The sequence below is a fragment of the Cervus elaphus genome, chromosome 18 (genome assembly GCF_910594005.1).
Source record: "Cervus elaphus chromosome 18, mCerEla1.1, whole genome shotgun sequence".
Lineage (NCBI taxonomy): Eukaryota > Metazoa > Chordata > Mammalia > Artiodactyla > Cervidae > Cervus > Cervus elaphus.
The window spans coordinates 30,942,262-30,959,444 of record NC_057832.1 but is presented as its reverse complement, the minus strand read 5'-3'; the positions used below and the strand labels follow the sequence as shown (position 1 = coordinate 30,959,444).

Sequence of the window (17,183 nt, the reverse complement as noted above, 5' to 3'; positions counted from 1 at the left end):
GACCAGCATGAGATGGTACCTCATTGTGGTTTTGATTTGCATTTCTCTGATAATGAGTGATGTTGAACACGTTTTCATGTGTTTGTTAGCCATCTGTATGTCTTCTCTGGAGAAAAGTCTGTTTAGTTCTTTGACCCATTTTTTGATTGGCTCATTTATTTTTCTGGTGTTGAGTTGCATGACCTGCTTGTGTATTTTTGAGATTAATTCTTTGTCAGTTGCTTCATTTGCTATTATTTTCTCCCATTCTGAAGGCTGTCTTTTCACCTCGCTTATAGTTTCCTTCATTGGGCAAAAGCTTTTAAGTTTAATTAGTTGCCATTTATTTTTGCCTTTTTTTTTTTTTACAGCTCTATTTTATTTAGATAATAGCAGGAAAATCCATCCTCGAAGAAGAGGAGAGTGGACTAGCGCACCAGTGCATGGGGTCGGGGAGGGGGCGGGGGGGAGAGAGAGAGGGTACGCACGCGTGGGAGAGAGAGAGAAAGAGAAAGAGCGTACGCATGCATAGGAGAGAGAAAGAGAGAGCGAGCGAGAACCCTTTGGCTCCTCTTTTTATATGTTTTTTCTTCCCCCTGGGCCTGTCCTATGCAAATTGGGCTTAGGCAGGAGCGCTGTTCTACCTGAAGTCCTCACTCTGGTCCTCAGATGTTCCTTTGACCTTCCTCTGTTCTATTTTCGCAGGCTTTTCACTTCCTTGTCTTTTAGCCACTGCCATTTTGGACTCATTTTCCCCATTCTAACTACCTAACATTCCCCCCTCAAGAGATGGGAGGCCCAATTCTTTGGGAATAGGGGCGTTGAGGTCTTTCTGGCTACTTCCTGCTGAACTGGGATGGTGAGGGGTATTGGGCCTCCCCCTCTTGCTAGTCTCAAGCCTCAGAGTCCTTATAGTGGGGTCCATCTAAGGGTGAGTGATGTTTTCTGTGGTCAGCTGCAGTTTTGTATCTTTGTTGAACTGGCACTGCATGTTGTAGCTTGTTGACCTGGGCAGAGACAGGACAGGTTAGACAATTGATAATGCATGGAGGTGGGTCATAGAAAATCCTGCTCTAATTTATGTCAGAGTAAAACTCAACAACTATTCATGAAAAACTCTCAACAAAGTTGGTATAGAAACAACATATGTCAACATAATGTAAGGCATTTGTGACAAATCTACAGCTAACATCATACTCGATGGTAAAAGCTGAAAGCATTTCCTCTAGTATGAAGAACAAAACAGGATACCCCCTCTTGCCATTTCTATTCAACACAGTAAGTCCTAGTCACAAGACTTCCAATCAGATAAGAAAAAGAAACAAATGACATCCAGATTGGAAGGGAAGAGTAGAACTGTCACTATTTGCAATTGATGTGATAATATTTACAATGAATCCTAAATAACACCACCAAAAAACTGTTAGGAAAAAAAATGAATTTAGTACAGTTGCAGGATAGAAGACTAATATACAGAAGTCTGTTGCATTTCTATACTTTAATAGTGAATGATCACAAAGAGAATTCAAGAAAATAAACTCATTTACTATCAAGTCGAAAAGAACAAAATACCAAGGAATAAATTTAACTAAGGAGATGAAAGACCTGTTGTACTCTGAAAAACGTAAGACACTGATGAAAAAAGTTGAAGACAATGTAAATAAATGGAAAGCTATTTCATGTTATTGGATTGAAAGAATTAGTACTTTTTAAATGTCTATACTGCCCAAAGCAATCTACAGATTCAACAAAATCCCATGCAATTCAAGAAAAATACCCATGGCATATTTCACAGAACTAGAACATATGATCCTAAAATGTATATAGAAACACAAAAGGCCCTGAGTAGCCAAAGCAATCGAATAAAGGACAAATCTGACAGCATCATGCTCTCTGACTTCTAACCATCCTACAAACTATATAATTCAAAACAGTATGATACTGGCACAAAAACATACACATATATCAATGGAACAAAACAGAGTACAGAAGTAAACCCATGCACATATAATCATTTCAACAGAGACAAGAATATACAATAGGTAAAAGAGTGTCTCTTTAATAAGTGGTGTTAGGGAAACTGAACAACTACACATAAAAAAATAAAACTTAAACATTTTCTCATACCATATATAAAAATAAACCAAAATTGATTACAGACTGAAATGTAAGACAGAAAAACTAAAACCATAATGCTCCTGGGGGGTGAGGGTGGGGGGAACATAGACAGTATACTCTTTTACCCTGGAGTAAGAAAATTTTTTATGGGTCTGTCCCTTGAGGCAAGAGAAATAAAAGCAAAAATAAACAAATGGAACCTAATCAAACTTAAGAGCTTTGGCATAGTGAAGGAAACCATTAAACCATTAACTAAACAAAAGGCCACTTACTGACTGGGAAAAATCTACCTACAATATGTCCAAAAAAGGGGTTACTAACCAAAATATTTAAAGCAGGGAGTCCCAGATTCAGGGATATAATGTCTGATGATGTGAGGTGGGGTTGATGTAATAATAACAGAAACAAGGTGCACAATAAATGTAATACATTTGAATTATTCTGAAGCCACTCCCATCCCCTGATCCACAGAAAAACTGTCTTCCATGACACCAGTCCCTGGTGCCAAAAATGTCTGGTAACAGCTGATATAAAGAATCCAGACAACTCACTATGAAAAAAAAAGTACAATAGTCCATTTAAACAATGAGTAGAACAACTTCCCCGGTGGTGCAGTGGAATCCGCCTACCAATGAAGGAAACAAGGGTTCAGTCCCTGGTCCAGGAAGATTCCACGTGCTGTGGAGTGACTAAGCCTCTGTGATACAACTGCTGAACTGACACTCCAGGGCCCGCAAGCCCCGAGTACTGAGCTCTGGTTTCACCTTCACTGTGCTCCACAACAGGAGAAGCCGCTGCAATGAGAAGCTCCTGCACCACAGTGAAGAGTAGCCTCCCCTCACCGCAAGTAGAAAAAACCCCACTCAAAGCAACGAGGACCCAGCCCAGCCAAAAAGTAATTAATTAATTTTAAAAAGGAGCAGAAGACATTAATAGGCAATTTTTTCCCCAAAATAATACATACAGATGGCCAACAGGCACACGACAAGATGCTCAATATCACTAAAACTATAAGGAAATATTACCTCACACCTGTCAGAATGGCTATTATCAAAAACACAAAAAATAACAAGAGTTGGTGAGGATGTAGAGAAAAACAAAACAACATCCTCCTACACTGTTGGTAGGAATGTAAATTGGCACAGTTACTGTGGAAAACAATATGGAGGTTCCTCAAAACACTGAAAATATGACTACCATACAATCTACTCCTGTGTATTTATCTGAAGAAAACAGAAATTCTAATTTGAAAAGATATCTGTACCCCAATGTTCATAGCACCATTATTTACTATACCCAAGATATGGAAACAACCTATTTGTCCATTAATGGATGAATGGATAAAGAAGAAGTGATATATAACAAAATATTATTCAGTGAGAAATAAGACATCTTGCTATTTACAACATGGACGGACCTGGAGAGTAATAAGTTTAGCGAAATAAGTCAGATAGAGGAAAGACAATTACTGAATGTTTTCACAAAAGTATAGCATTTAAAAAAGCAAAACAAATAAATGTAACAAAAGAGAAATAGTCACAGATACAGAGAACTGTGGTTATCAGAGGAGACACGGGTGGGGTGGGGGGTGTCAAAATACGTGAAGGGGATTTGGAAGTACAAAATACCAATTAGAAAATAAGTCATGGGGATGTAAAGTACAACTCAGAAAATATACCCAATATTTTATAATAAATTTGGATAGTATATAATCTACCAAAATGTTTAATACTATATTGTACACATGAAACTAATATAGTACTGTAAATCATCTATCTTTCAAAAAATACAGCCATTCACTTAGCACCACATGACCAAGAAGTTTCAAAAGCACTATACACAGAAAATAAGGGTGAAATACCCAGGCATCTTCTTTAATAGGGGGATAGGCCTAAAGATGTACTTATTTTGTAGTTATTAATGAAAGATAAGAAGACCCTCTTTGAAAGTTTTGTTTGAAGGTCAATAATTAAATGTATGCTCTGAAAGCAGGTCAAGAATGACCAAACTAATCATTTTTTAATATTAATTTTAGAACCAGTGAAGAGAAACCAGTTCTTAATGAAGTACAAAGAAAAAATATCAATGATGTTTATTCTACTTGCCCATCCACTTCTGGGCAACAATTCCCCAAGAAACATTTCTTTCAATGTGTTCATTTTATTTCAAAGAAGGGATACAGGAAAGAAGAGGCTTTATTTTGCCTGTAGCACTGACTAACAAAATAAGAAACAATCCTCTCTGTTTTGTCAGTGGGTTGCAAAGAGCCCACATGTCTGAAGAGATTCAGCATTCACGCATGACAAAGAACATCCTTGAGGGCATGGGGTTGGTGACCACAAAGTGTGTCTCAGCGTATACATCCATGATGACCGTGGAGCTGAGCTCCTGTCATTCCCCAGAAGGAAAGTGCTATGTGCTAAGTCGCTTCAACCATGTCTGGCTCTCTGCAGACCCTATGAACTGTAGCCCACAAGGCTCCTCTGTCCATGCCCTTCTCCAGAGGATCTTCCCAATCCAGGGATGGAACCCACCTCTCTTGAGTCTCCTGCATCAGCAGGCGGGTTCTTTACCTCTAGTGCCACCTGGGAAGCCCAGAAGGAAGGTGGAAGTGACAAATGGAAATCTGAGAATAGATATAATGAAGATAAAATATTACAGTTGCTTCTGAGGCTCCAAATGAGGCTTCACTACTTGGGAAAATGAAGATTTTAATGTTGCCAACCATAGCTACCCATATTTCAAATCGCAGCAGTCTGATAATCCAGTAAGTCACATTTTGGGGGCATCCACCAAAATATACACAAAATTACTGACTTATGTGGATGACATAGCATTTCAAAAAACAGGTCAGTAATAGAGACTCAGATGTAGAGAATGGACTTGAAGACACAGGGCAGGAAGGGATAGGAGTACAGGACGAATCGAGAGAGTGGCACTGGCCTATATACACTATCCCAGGTAAAACGGATAGCTCGTGAGGACCGGCCGTTTACCACAGGGAGCTCAGCTGAGCGCTCCGTGATGACCTAGAGAGCTGGGATGAGGGGGAGTGAGGGGGGGCTCAACAGGGAGTGGACATATGTATACTATAGCTGATTCTCAATAATGACTTTTCAAAATTAAATCAGCACTAGGACTTTTAAGTAATGTTCTGATCATGGGATATTCAAGATGAAGCACTGTTTGCATACCATTTAATTATGGAGGATTAAAAACCTAACCATGTACTTTCTCAGAACCCAAGCTCATAAACCTCACAGAACTTAAGGATTTTTTAAATTGCACTTATACTCCTGAATGGAGGAGGGAATGGTGACCCACTCCAGTAATCTTGCTGGAGAATCCCATGGACAGAGGAGCCTAACAGGCTACATACAGTCCATAGGGTCCAAAGAGTCAGACACGACTGAGTGACTAACACTGTAACTGATTCACTTTGTTGTATGGCAGAAACTAACACAATATTGTAAAGCAATTATACTCAATTAAAAAAACAGCTTTACCAGAACAGGGCCTTGTTATAAATCGATTTTATCAATTAGTGTATAGTTTTATATAAGTAGGTTGCATAGTATAATTTTTTCAAAAACTCCCTGCACATTAATATATTAATCTCTGCAGGCAGAATCACTACAGGCAGATTCTTCACCATCTGAGACACCAGGGTAAGCCCATATGCCATAAGTGTACAACTAAAAGTGAACTTCTGTAATCTGCCCAAGCATAAACATTGTAATGAAATGTGGGTGTGAATATTTTACAGTGATATTATTAATCAGCTTCCCCTCATTTTCCCTATCACCTAGATTTTAAAATTACTTTCATCTTTTGCTATTATTACCCAATTTCCTTCAGAAGAGAATGGTCTTGTTTCTTTATGCCTACATTTTATGGTGACCTTGACGACATATAAAGGGAATGACCTACTCACAGGTGAAGAAAGGTTATGAAGAACTTTATTCCTTAGTTTTCTCCTCCCTGCCTCTGACTGATTTCTTGGAAGAAATATAAATTGGTTTTATACTACTGGGAGAAGACTCATATGAGCATGCTATAAAGCAAACACACAAGTTTTTCCAATAAGCACTACCTAAGCACTGTGGTAATAATTTATTAATTCGTGTATTCAGTCTGTCAGCCAATAAGCATTAGGTGCTTACTGTATTACAGGCTTTGTGCTGGATTCTAAAAATAAAGGATAAATCCAACATAGTTTAATAAAGAAATAAATGAATGAATTAAGAAAAATAGTCAATGAATGATTGATTTGAGATGGGATCGCCTATTTATTCAACAGCATTAAATAGGTAACTCTGAGGGCTGAACAAACGTTTTTCAGTAGGTGGATCAAAGGAAGGAAGAAAACACTGCCTCCAAGTGCAATTTCCATTCATCCAGAGAGATGTTTGACCACAGACATCTGCTTTCATTTGGGGTCCATATTAGAAAGGTAAAGAGGTAGGTGGCTCTTGTTACCTTGTTAAACTGACAAGGTGCTAATTCGTGATTTTCCAATTAAAATGTGCTATTTGTATGTTATCTTTTGCTGCTAAGATGTCTTTTACTTCCAAAGATTCCCTGAACACCTGAAGATTCACCTGAAGTTTTTCTGTTGATGTTGCTGTTCAATCACTCGGTTGTGTCTGACTCTTTGCGACCCCGTGGACTGCAGCACGCCAGGCTTCCCTGTCCTTCACCATCTCCTGGAGCTTGCTCAAACTCATGTCCATTGAGTCAATGATGCCATCCAAGTATCTCGTCCTCTGTTGTTCGCTTCTCCTCTTGCTGTCAATCTTTCCCAGCTTCAGGGTCTTCTCCAATGAGCCATCTCTTTGCATCAGGAGGCCAAAGTATAGAAGCTTCAGCATCAGTCCCTCCAATGAATATTCACAATTTATTTCCTGTTTTTCTGAACAATAACAGAACCTCAAGACAGGGTAAAAGTTAAAAACATACTCGTTATTACGTTGATGGAATAGTAGAAATTGCCCAAGAATTTCCAACCTCAGCATCATTTTACGTGTGTGTGTGTGCTTATGCATGTATATGAATATATACATGTATGTGTATGTATATATATACAGCTTCCCTGGTAGTTCCATGGTAAAGAATCTGACAGCAATGCAATGCAGAGACACAGTTTTGATCCCTGGGATGGGAAGATAACCCTGGAGAAGGAAATGGCAAGCCACTCCAGTATTCTTGCCTGGGAATTCACAAGGACAGAGGAGGCTGGAGGGCTACAGTTCATGGAGTCCCAAAGAGTCAAGCATGAGTGAAGTGACTGTGCATGAATGCATACACATGTATACATCAGTTCAGTTGCTCAGTAGTGTCCAGCTCTTTGTGACCCCATGGAATGCAGCATGCCAGGCTTCCCTATCACCAACTTGTGGAGGCTGCTCAAACTCATGTCCATTGAGTCGGTGATGCCACCCAACCATTTCAACCTCATCCCCTTCTCCTCCTGCCTTCAGTCTTTCCCAGCATCCGGGTCTTTTCCAATGAGTCAGTTCTTGGCATCAGGTGGCCAAAGTATTGGAGCTTCAGCACCAGTCCCTCCAATGAATGTTCAGGAATGACTTCCTTGAGGATTGACTGATTTGATCTCCTTGTAGTCCAAGAGACTCTCAAGAGTCTTCTCCAACACCACAGTTCAAAAGCATCAAATCTTGGGCACTCAGCTTTATAGTCCAACTCTCACATCCCTACATGACTACTGGAAAAACCATAGCTTTAACTAGATGGAACTTTGTGAGAACATGTATATATGTGTGTGTGTGAATATATATGTATATTCCAACAACACAAGAGAAGACTCTACACATGGAAATCACCAGGTAGTCAATACTGAAATCATACTGATTATATTCTTTGCAGCCAAAAATGGAGAAGCTCTATAGAGTCAGCAAAAACAAAACTGGGAGCTGATTGTGGCTCAGATTATGAACTTCTTATTGGAAAATTAAGACTTAAATTGAAGAAAGTAGGGAAAACATGGATTAGGATCTAGGGAATCCCTAGATCAAGTAGGGAAACACTAGATCATTCAGGTGTGACCTAAATGAAATCCCATATGATGATGCAGTGGAAATGACAAATAGATTCAAAGGATTAGATTGATAGAGTGCCTGAAGAACTATGGATAGAGGTTCGTGACATTGTACAGGAGGCAGTGATCAAGACCATCCCCAAGAAAAAGAAATGCAAAAAGGAAAAATAGTTGTCCGAGGAGGCCTTAAAAATAACTGAGTAAAGAAGAGAAGTTAAAGGCAATGGAGAAAATGAAAGATATACCGATATGAATGCAGAGTTGCAAAGAATAGCAAGGAAAGATAAGAAAGTTTTCCTCAGAGGTCAATGCAAAGAAATAGAGGAAAACAATAGAATGGGAAAGTCTACAGATCTCTTTAAGAAAATTAGAGATACCAAGGGAATATTTCATACAAAGATGGACACAATAAAGGACAGAAATGGTATGGACTTAACAGAAGTAGGAGATATTAAGAAAAGGTGGCAGGAATACACAGAAGAACTATCCAAAAAAGATCTTCATGACCTAGATAACCACAATGGTGTGATCACTCACCTAGAGCCAGACATCCTGGAATGTGAAGTCAAGTGGGCCTTAGGAAGCATCACTATGAACAAAACTAGTGGCAGTGATGGAATTACAGTTGAGTTATCTGAAATCCTAAAGATGATGCTATGGAAGTGCTGCACTCAATATGCCAGCAAATCTGGAAAACTCAGCCATAGCCACAGGGCTGGAAAAGGTCACTTTTCATTCCAATCCCAAAGAAAGGCAATGCCAAAGAATGTTCAAACTACCACACTATTGCACTCATCTCACACGATAGCAAAGTAATGCTCAAAATTCTCCAAGCCAGGCTTCAACAGTATGTGAACCATGAATATCCAGATGTTCAAGCTGGATTTAGAAAACACAGAGGAACCAGAGATCAAATTGTAAACATCTGTTGCATTATCGAAAAAGCAAGAGAATTCCAGAAAAAACATCTATTTCTGCTTTACTGACTATGCCAAAGCCTTTGACTGTGTGGATCACAATAAACTGTGGAAAATTCTGAAAGAGATGGGAATACCAGACCACCTGACCTGACTCCTGAGAAATCTGTATGCAGGTCAGGAAGCAATAGTTAGAACTGGACATCAAACAACAGACTGGTCCCAAATAGGAAAAGGAGTACGTCAAAGCTGTATATTGTCACCCTGCTTAATTTATATGCAGAGTACATCATGCCAGGCTGGATGAAGCACAAGCTGGAATCAAGATTGCCAGGGAGAAATATTGATAATTTTAGATACTCGGATGACACACCCTTATGCCAGAAAGAGAAGAGGAACTAAAGAGCCTCTTGAATGAAAGTGAAAAAGGAGAGTGAAAAAGTTGACTTAAAACTCAACATTCAGAAAACTAAGATCATGTCATCTGGTCTCATCACTTCATGGCACAGAGAGGGGGAAACAATGGAAACAGTGACAGACTTTATTTTTCTGGGCTCCAAAATCATTGCAGATGGTTACTTTAGCTATGAAATTAAAAGATGCTTCCACTTTGGAAGAGAAGCTATGACCAAACTAGATATCATATTAAAAAAGCAGAAACATTACTTTGCCGACAAAGGTCCGTCTAGTCAAATGGATGTACTTTATGGAATACATCCATACAGTAGTCACGTATGGATGTGAGAGTTGGATTACAAAGAAAGCTGGGAGCCCAAGAATTGATGCTTTTGAACTGTGGTGCTGGAGAAGACTCTTGAGAGTCTCTTGGACTGCAATGAGATCAAACCAGTCCATTGAAAAGGAAACCAGTCCTGAATATTCATTGGAAGGACTAGTGCTGAAGCTGAAACTCCAATACTTTGGCCACCTAATGCACGGAACTGACTCATTGGAAAAGACCCTGATGCTGGGAAAGATTAAAGGCAGGAGGAGAAGGGGATGAAGAGGATGAGATGGTTGGTTGGCATCACCAACTCGAGGGATATGAGTTTGAGCAAGTTCCATGAGTTGGTGATGAACAGGAAAGCCTGGAGTGCTGCATCCTTGGGGTCGCAAAGAGTAGCACATGACTGAGTGACTGAACTGAATTTATATATATATATGTGTGTGCATATATATACAGCCTCCAGCCTCCTCTGTCCATGGGATTTCCCAGGCAAGAATACTAGAGTGGGTTGCCACTGTCCAGGGTATCTTCCCAACCTAGGGATCAAACCCACGTGTCTGCATTGCATTGCAGGCAGATTCTTTACCATGGAGCTACTGGGGAAGATTATATATATATATATATATATATATATATATATACACCCATGCATATATATTAATATACATACATAGATAAATACATACACACACATAAAATGACATGGAGGTTGGAAATTCTTGGGCAATTTTTATTACTCCATCAGCTTAATAATGAATAGAGTATATATACATATACATACAAATACATATATATGTAAGAATATTTATTGGATTTCCAATTTGTCAATGGCTCTTTAAATCAACTGATTTCCAACTAGATTGACAATTCTTATGTATCAGACTGGCAAAAATTACAAAGCTTTCCAATACACTTTGATGGAAAGTTTGCGGAGAATGTCTCATAAATGGACAGCAACATATAAATATCTATTAACTTTAAAAATCCACTTGCCCTTCTCTATAACAATTCTCCCTGAGGGTGTTTAACCCTCAAGTACACTCCACACATAAAAGAAATGATGTTTGTAAGATTATTTTCATAAACAAAGAGTGGACACAGCTAAGAGTCCTCTACATACCATGCATACCATGCAACTCTGAAAGGGTTGGAAGATGTAATCTGGAACACGCTCCAGGATATGTTATGAAACAAAAAGAGCAAAGTTAAGGAAAATAAATGTAGCACATTAAATTTTGTGTAAGAAAGGAAGAGACACAAAAAATATAAAATATGTAAAAATATTAGCTTGTATTTGCAGACATACTGAAAAGATACAGAAAAGTCTAGTAAAAATGGTTACTGTGGGGGCAGAGATAGAAATAAAGGTCAATGTAAAAATGAAACTGACCAATGCATGCCTTTTTAATCTCATTTTTTAAATATCTTGAACATATGAATATATCACTAGTCAACAATCAATTGAAAATGTATAAATAAATTATTGTTTAATTTTAATTTTTACCTTTACCATCTTGACTGAGTAAAGTGATATTCTTTCTGGTCAATCAATGTTCAGAAATCTCAGTAGCACAATTACCTTGTCATATCTATGAATTTTTCTTAGGTTTTATGATGGCAAAGATTAATATAATCATTTAATATTCTTAAAGATCCACTCTGATATTTGTGCCAGTCATTAGGGGTATCCATCAATATTATGATTCTCCTTCCTCCACATCTATAAAAGGACCATATTTTTGCTGCTTTTATTGAAATTAGGTGATATTATGTGTCTTTATTTGACTAAGGAAATATGCATGGAAGCAATATGCCACTTCTAGACAAAGACATTTAATTGCCAGAGCCACAGTTCCTTTATCCTGCTGAGGTTATTTTGGAAGACTATATTAAGAAGATGGAGAAGGAAATGGCAACTTACTTCAGTATTCTTGCCTGGAGAATAAGAATCTTCCAACAGCCAGAACTTTAAAGTGTCTGGGAAAGCAAATTTCCCTACTGATCCATATTCAATGTGAAAAATGAGAAGAAAAAGGAAAAGACAAGAGACTGAAGAGCATTTATTTGCAAAGGGGCCTTTAGCCTTGACCAAAGAATAATATTCTCTTTTCTGAAGACTCAGGGTTTACCCTATACTGCATATACATAAAGCGTTCTCATCATGATTTGATGATACTAACCTTTTAATTTTAACTTCAAACAAAAATTGTCTGGGAAGATATGCAGACTTGGAAAAGATAAAGGACTGATAAGGGAACTTGAGAGCCTAATTCCTCATCAGTCATTTTTTCTCAGTCATTTTTCTCATTTTTTCTTAGTGATCAATTATTAACCAATCACCTAGAAGACAACGTTAGTCAGACCCTCCTTGGAAGCCAGATAACCTGTAAGTACAAACCAAAAGAAGAGAGAGGCAGGGGATGAGATGGTTGGATAGCATAACCCACTCAGTGGATATGAACTTGAGCAAACTCCGGGAGATGAGGACCAGGGAGGCCTAGCATGCTGCAGTCCATGGGGTCACAAAGAATCGGACACGCTTAATGACTGAACCATAACACAAGGGAAACATCTAGGTTCCAGGTCTACAGATCTCAAAGTTAGACTTGGAATCACATGATCTTGTCTGAACAATGTTAGCATCTTGCAATGAATCCTTGGGCTCACCCTTGAACCACAGCTCTTGGGATGACACCTACAATCCAGTTTTGAGGGAATACAGATTGTTATCCTCAAATCATCATTATTGTTCATATTAATAAAAAATGTCAAAATCCAGCCTATCAAAATCTACATGCCTATCAAATAACTATAAAATTTTGTTATGCTGTTTTACATGCTGTTATGGTTTATTCAACCAAGCCATGTCTGACTCTTTTGCAACTCTATGGGCCAGACTCTTCTGTTCATGGTATTTCCCAGGCAGAATTCTGGAAAGGGTTGCCATTTCATTCTCCAGGGGATCTTCCTGACCGAGGGATCAAACTCATGTCTCCTCCAATGGTAGGTAAATCCTTTACAACTGAGCCACCAGGGAAGCCCACTATTTTACATATCTTATAGGAAAAGAGCAGAAATGCAAACTGTCAAGGTGTATGATCAATAAGCATATCAGAACAAATCACTAAATAATTCAGTTCTATTCAGGGTGAACATTGACTAAGTCTCAATAGAATTCACTGGCCAATGTGGCTTTTAAAGGTTTACAGGTGAAAAAAAGTTCAGATGTGAAAAGGTTTACAAGTGAAAACAGTTCTATAAAATCTCCAACCTAATAAAAGCACACAAAAGTGCTGCTCGTTTTGTTATCACATTCATACAGTTCAATTACATTGTCAAAATTAAAATGAGGTTTAACACAAGTCAAATTTCCTCCTTTCAAGGTAACACTCAACATTTTTCTTTGAATTTTATAAGTTGTTGCTGACAAAGAGAGCACAGATAAAGAGCTGAATTGGAACATTCAAGGAATCACATATTCATAAAGTTAAAACCTTTTCCTGAAGTCTTCTTTCAAAAAAAAAAAAGCAGTGTTAGATAAGTGAACTTCACTCAAAATGTAATACAAGCTTGGAATTTACATTGCGTGAGTGAAAGTTGCTCAGTCATGTCCGATTGTTTGTGACCCCACAGACTGCCAGGCTCCTCTGTCCATGGAATTATCCAGGCCAGAATACTGGAGTGGGTAGCCATTCCCTTCTCCAGGGGATCTTCTCAACTCAGGGATCGAACCCAGGTCTCCCACATTGCAGGTGGATTCTTTACCATCTCAATCACCAGAGAAGCCATTAGCTAGCTGTAGGCTAATTTCTTAAATCACTGTGCCCACTCTAAAAGATGTAATGTACTTCTAGTCTTATGACATATCCATTCAGTCTTTTTTTTCAGCTTATAATTTTAACATTTAGAAATACTTTTATCAGAAAGAAAAGGAGAGATTTAAATCAGTCTTTGAACAAAACCAACAAAGCCAATTCTCTAAATATGTCATTTCTGTCTTGGATGAACATGTGAAACACTTTAATGATTCTCAGGCTCTTCCTCACTTTTCTCCTGCTCCAGTTTTTCTCCCTCATTTTCCTTCTTCTTCCTCCCCCTTCTCCCCTCTCCATTCTCTCTTCTTCCTCATCCTTCTCCTCATATTTTCCTTCTCCTCCTCCTCACCCTTCACTTTCTCCTTCTCCGCAATTTCAGCCTTCTTTTCACCATTAAGCCAGACGTGTAATGCCTGCTTTGGTGACAGTATTAACAGTTATGTAATGGAAAAAGAAAACGTTTGATTTGAGCTCTGATGAGAGATCTGCACATGAACCAACATGGTTTATTTAGACTCTCATTTATAGTTTGTAATAACCAATATCAAGTATAAATATAGCAAAGATCTCTTATGTACATGTGGGGAGTGTATTTACAAGTACATGTCTCTGTTCAGATAGCTTGAAATTCATACAGGAAAGTATTAGCAGTTTTACACTTAATGTCTTCCAGATGAAAAAGATGACTGTCTGATAACTGAAAGGTATAAAGAGGAATTGTCACATGAAATTCATGATTTGGGAGATGGTAAACATTAACATCACATACGGTGACCATACAACTGTGCTGAACTAAGTACCTGCTTTTCACTTTATTGTTAAAGTTTTATTCCCAGAGTAGAGAGCTGCTAAAGCTGTCCACAGCTGCAAAACCACTGTTCTCATTTCATTTAAGAATAGCGGCACATTGAAGCCTCCTTCATAAACACTCTGAGGGCTTGAAAGAACGTGAAATTCTAACTTCCTAACCCGAAGTGTGAGCTTTCCTGGTGGCTCAGTGGTTGAGAATCCACCGGCCAGTGCACTCTAGCAAAGGAATGCTCAAAATTCTCCAAACCGGGCTTCAACAGCACATGAACCATGAACTTCCAGATGTTCAAGCTGGATTTAGAAGAGGCAGAGGAACCAGAGAACAAATTGCCCACATCTGTTGGATCATTGAAAAAGCAACAGAGTTACACAAAAACATCTACTTCTGCTTTATTGACTATGCCAAAGCCTTTGACTGTATGGATCACAACAAACTGTGGAAAAATCTTAAAGAGGGAGGAATACCAGACAACCTTATCAGCCTCCTGAGAAATCTGTATGCAAGTCAAGAAGCAAAAGTTATAACTGGACATGGAACAACAGACTGGTTCCAAATCAGGAAAGGAATATGTCAAGGTTGTATATTGTCACCCTGCTTATTTAACTTATATGCAGAGGACATCATGCAAAATGCCAGGCTGGATGAAGCAAAAACTGGAATCAAGATTGCAGGAGAAATATCAATCACCTCAGATATGCAGATGACACCACCCTTATGGCAAAAAGTGAAGAACTAAAGAGCCTCTTGATGAAAATAAAAGAGGAGAGTGAAAAAGTTGGCTTAAAACTCAACATTCAGAAAAATAAGATCGTGGCATCTGGTCCCTTCACTTCATGGCAAATAGATGGGGAAACAATGGAAACAGTGATAGACTTTATTTTGGGGGGCTCAAAAATCACTGCAGATGGTGACTGCAGCCATGAAATTAAAAGATGCTTCCTCCTTGGAAGAAAAGTTATGACCAACCTAAACAGCATATTAGAAAGTAGAGACATTACTTTGCCAACAAAGGTCCACGTAGTCACGGCTATGGTTTTTCCAGTGGTCATGTATGGATGTGAAAGTTGGACTATAAAGAAAGCTGAGCATCAAAGAATTGATGCTTTTGAAATATGGTGTTGGAGAAAACTCTTGAGAGTCCCTTGGACTGCAAGGAGATCAAACTAGTCAATCCTAAGGGAAATCAGTCCTGAATATTCATTGGAAGGACTGATGCTGAAGCTGAAACTTCAATACTTTGGCCACCTGATGTGAAGAAGTGACTCACTGGAAAAGACCCTGATGCTGGGAAGGATTGAAGGCAGGAGGAGAAGGGGACAACAGAGGATGAGATGGTTGGATGCTATCACCAGCTCAATGGACATGAGTTTGAGCAAGCTCCAGGTGTTGGTGATGAACAGGGAAGCCTGGCGTGCTGCAGTCCATGGGGCTGCAAATAGTCGGACATGACTGAGAGACTGAACTGAACTGCCAGTGCAGGAGACGCAAGTTTGATTCCTAGGCCAGGAAATCTTCTGTAAGAGAAAATGGCAACCCACTCCAATAGCCTTGCCTTGAAAATCCCATGGACAGAGGGGCCTGGAGGGCCACAGTCTATGGGGTCACCAAGAGTCAGACCCAACTTCCTGACTGAGCACACAACCCTAACTATAAGCTAGTAGCTTATAACTACTAGTTATAACTATAGTTATAGTTACTTATAACTTATAACTACTAGTTATAACTACTAGTAGCTTATGACTATAAACTAATAGCTAATGCTATTAAGTCCAGTGATTTTGAATCTCTGTTGATTTCTTTTCACACATTTTAGAAGAAATTTTGTTTTAAAAATTTGCCAAAGGCATTTGATGAAAAAATTAAACTAAAAAACACAACTCAATAAAACACCAAAATATAAAACAAAGACATGATGGCTATAGTAGCTCACCTCTAAGTCATCACTAATATCTGTGACTGCCTCTGTGTAGGTGGGACACAGTCCCCTTGACTCCAGTGTATTCACACATAACCCTAGCAACTAGTGACAGCAGCCGAGAGTCCCCACACCATGAGGAAGAAAAAACCGCAAAAGAGGAGCAAAGAAATGCAATTTCTGCTGTGTAGAGCTTGCGAGAAACCATGCTTATATCTTTTCTCAGCTTTTGAAACTTTGGACAGTGAAACCTTACCTCAGCTTCCAAAATATTCAGTCAGTTCAGTTCAGTTGCTCAGTCGTGTCCAACTCTTTGCGACCCCACAAATCGCAGCACGCCAGGCCTCCCTGTCCATCACCAACTCCAAAATATTAACTCTTGTTAATTATAAAATTAAAATGATATGAACAAAGAAGTCGCTTTAGAAAGCTGTTTCTCTGAGGAACTGAGGAAATCATTTATTCACTCGTGCCATGTATCATTACATACTAAAGGACATTGAGGTAAGTGCTAAAAAGAGATGTGAAGAAGCCCAAGATAGCACTGGTTAAAATACAGCACAGGAGGAAGATCCCCGGGAGTAGGAAATGGCAACCCATTCCAGTATTCTTGCCTAGAGAATCCCATGGACAGAACAGCCTGGCAGGGTACAGTCCATGGGGTCAAGAGAGTCTGAAATGACTGCGTGACTAAATGATGATAAGAGAAAGAAGATGAATACAAAGATAAAGATTATTGTGAATTACTTGGTTAAGAATCAGCAATTGACCTCTCATCTGACACGGTACAGTGGCAAGAAGACAGACTTGAAGTTAGATGAACGAGGTTCTGAATATCAATTTCGA

At 38.8% G+C, this 17,183-nt stretch overlaps 1 long non-coding RNA gene across 1 annotated transcript; it reads left to right on the top strand.

The window, feature by feature from the left end:
• Window positions 1–810: 810 nt before the first annotated feature.
• On the top strand, window positions 811–16,430 carry LOC122674095. Its single transcript, XR_006334896.1, has 3 exons — window positions 811–944; window positions 2,206–2,208; window positions 16,419–16,430. It is a non-coding gene; the product is annotated as an uncharacterized LOC122674095 (long non-coding RNA).
• The last annotated feature ends 753 nt before the right edge of the window (window positions 16,431–17,183 follow it).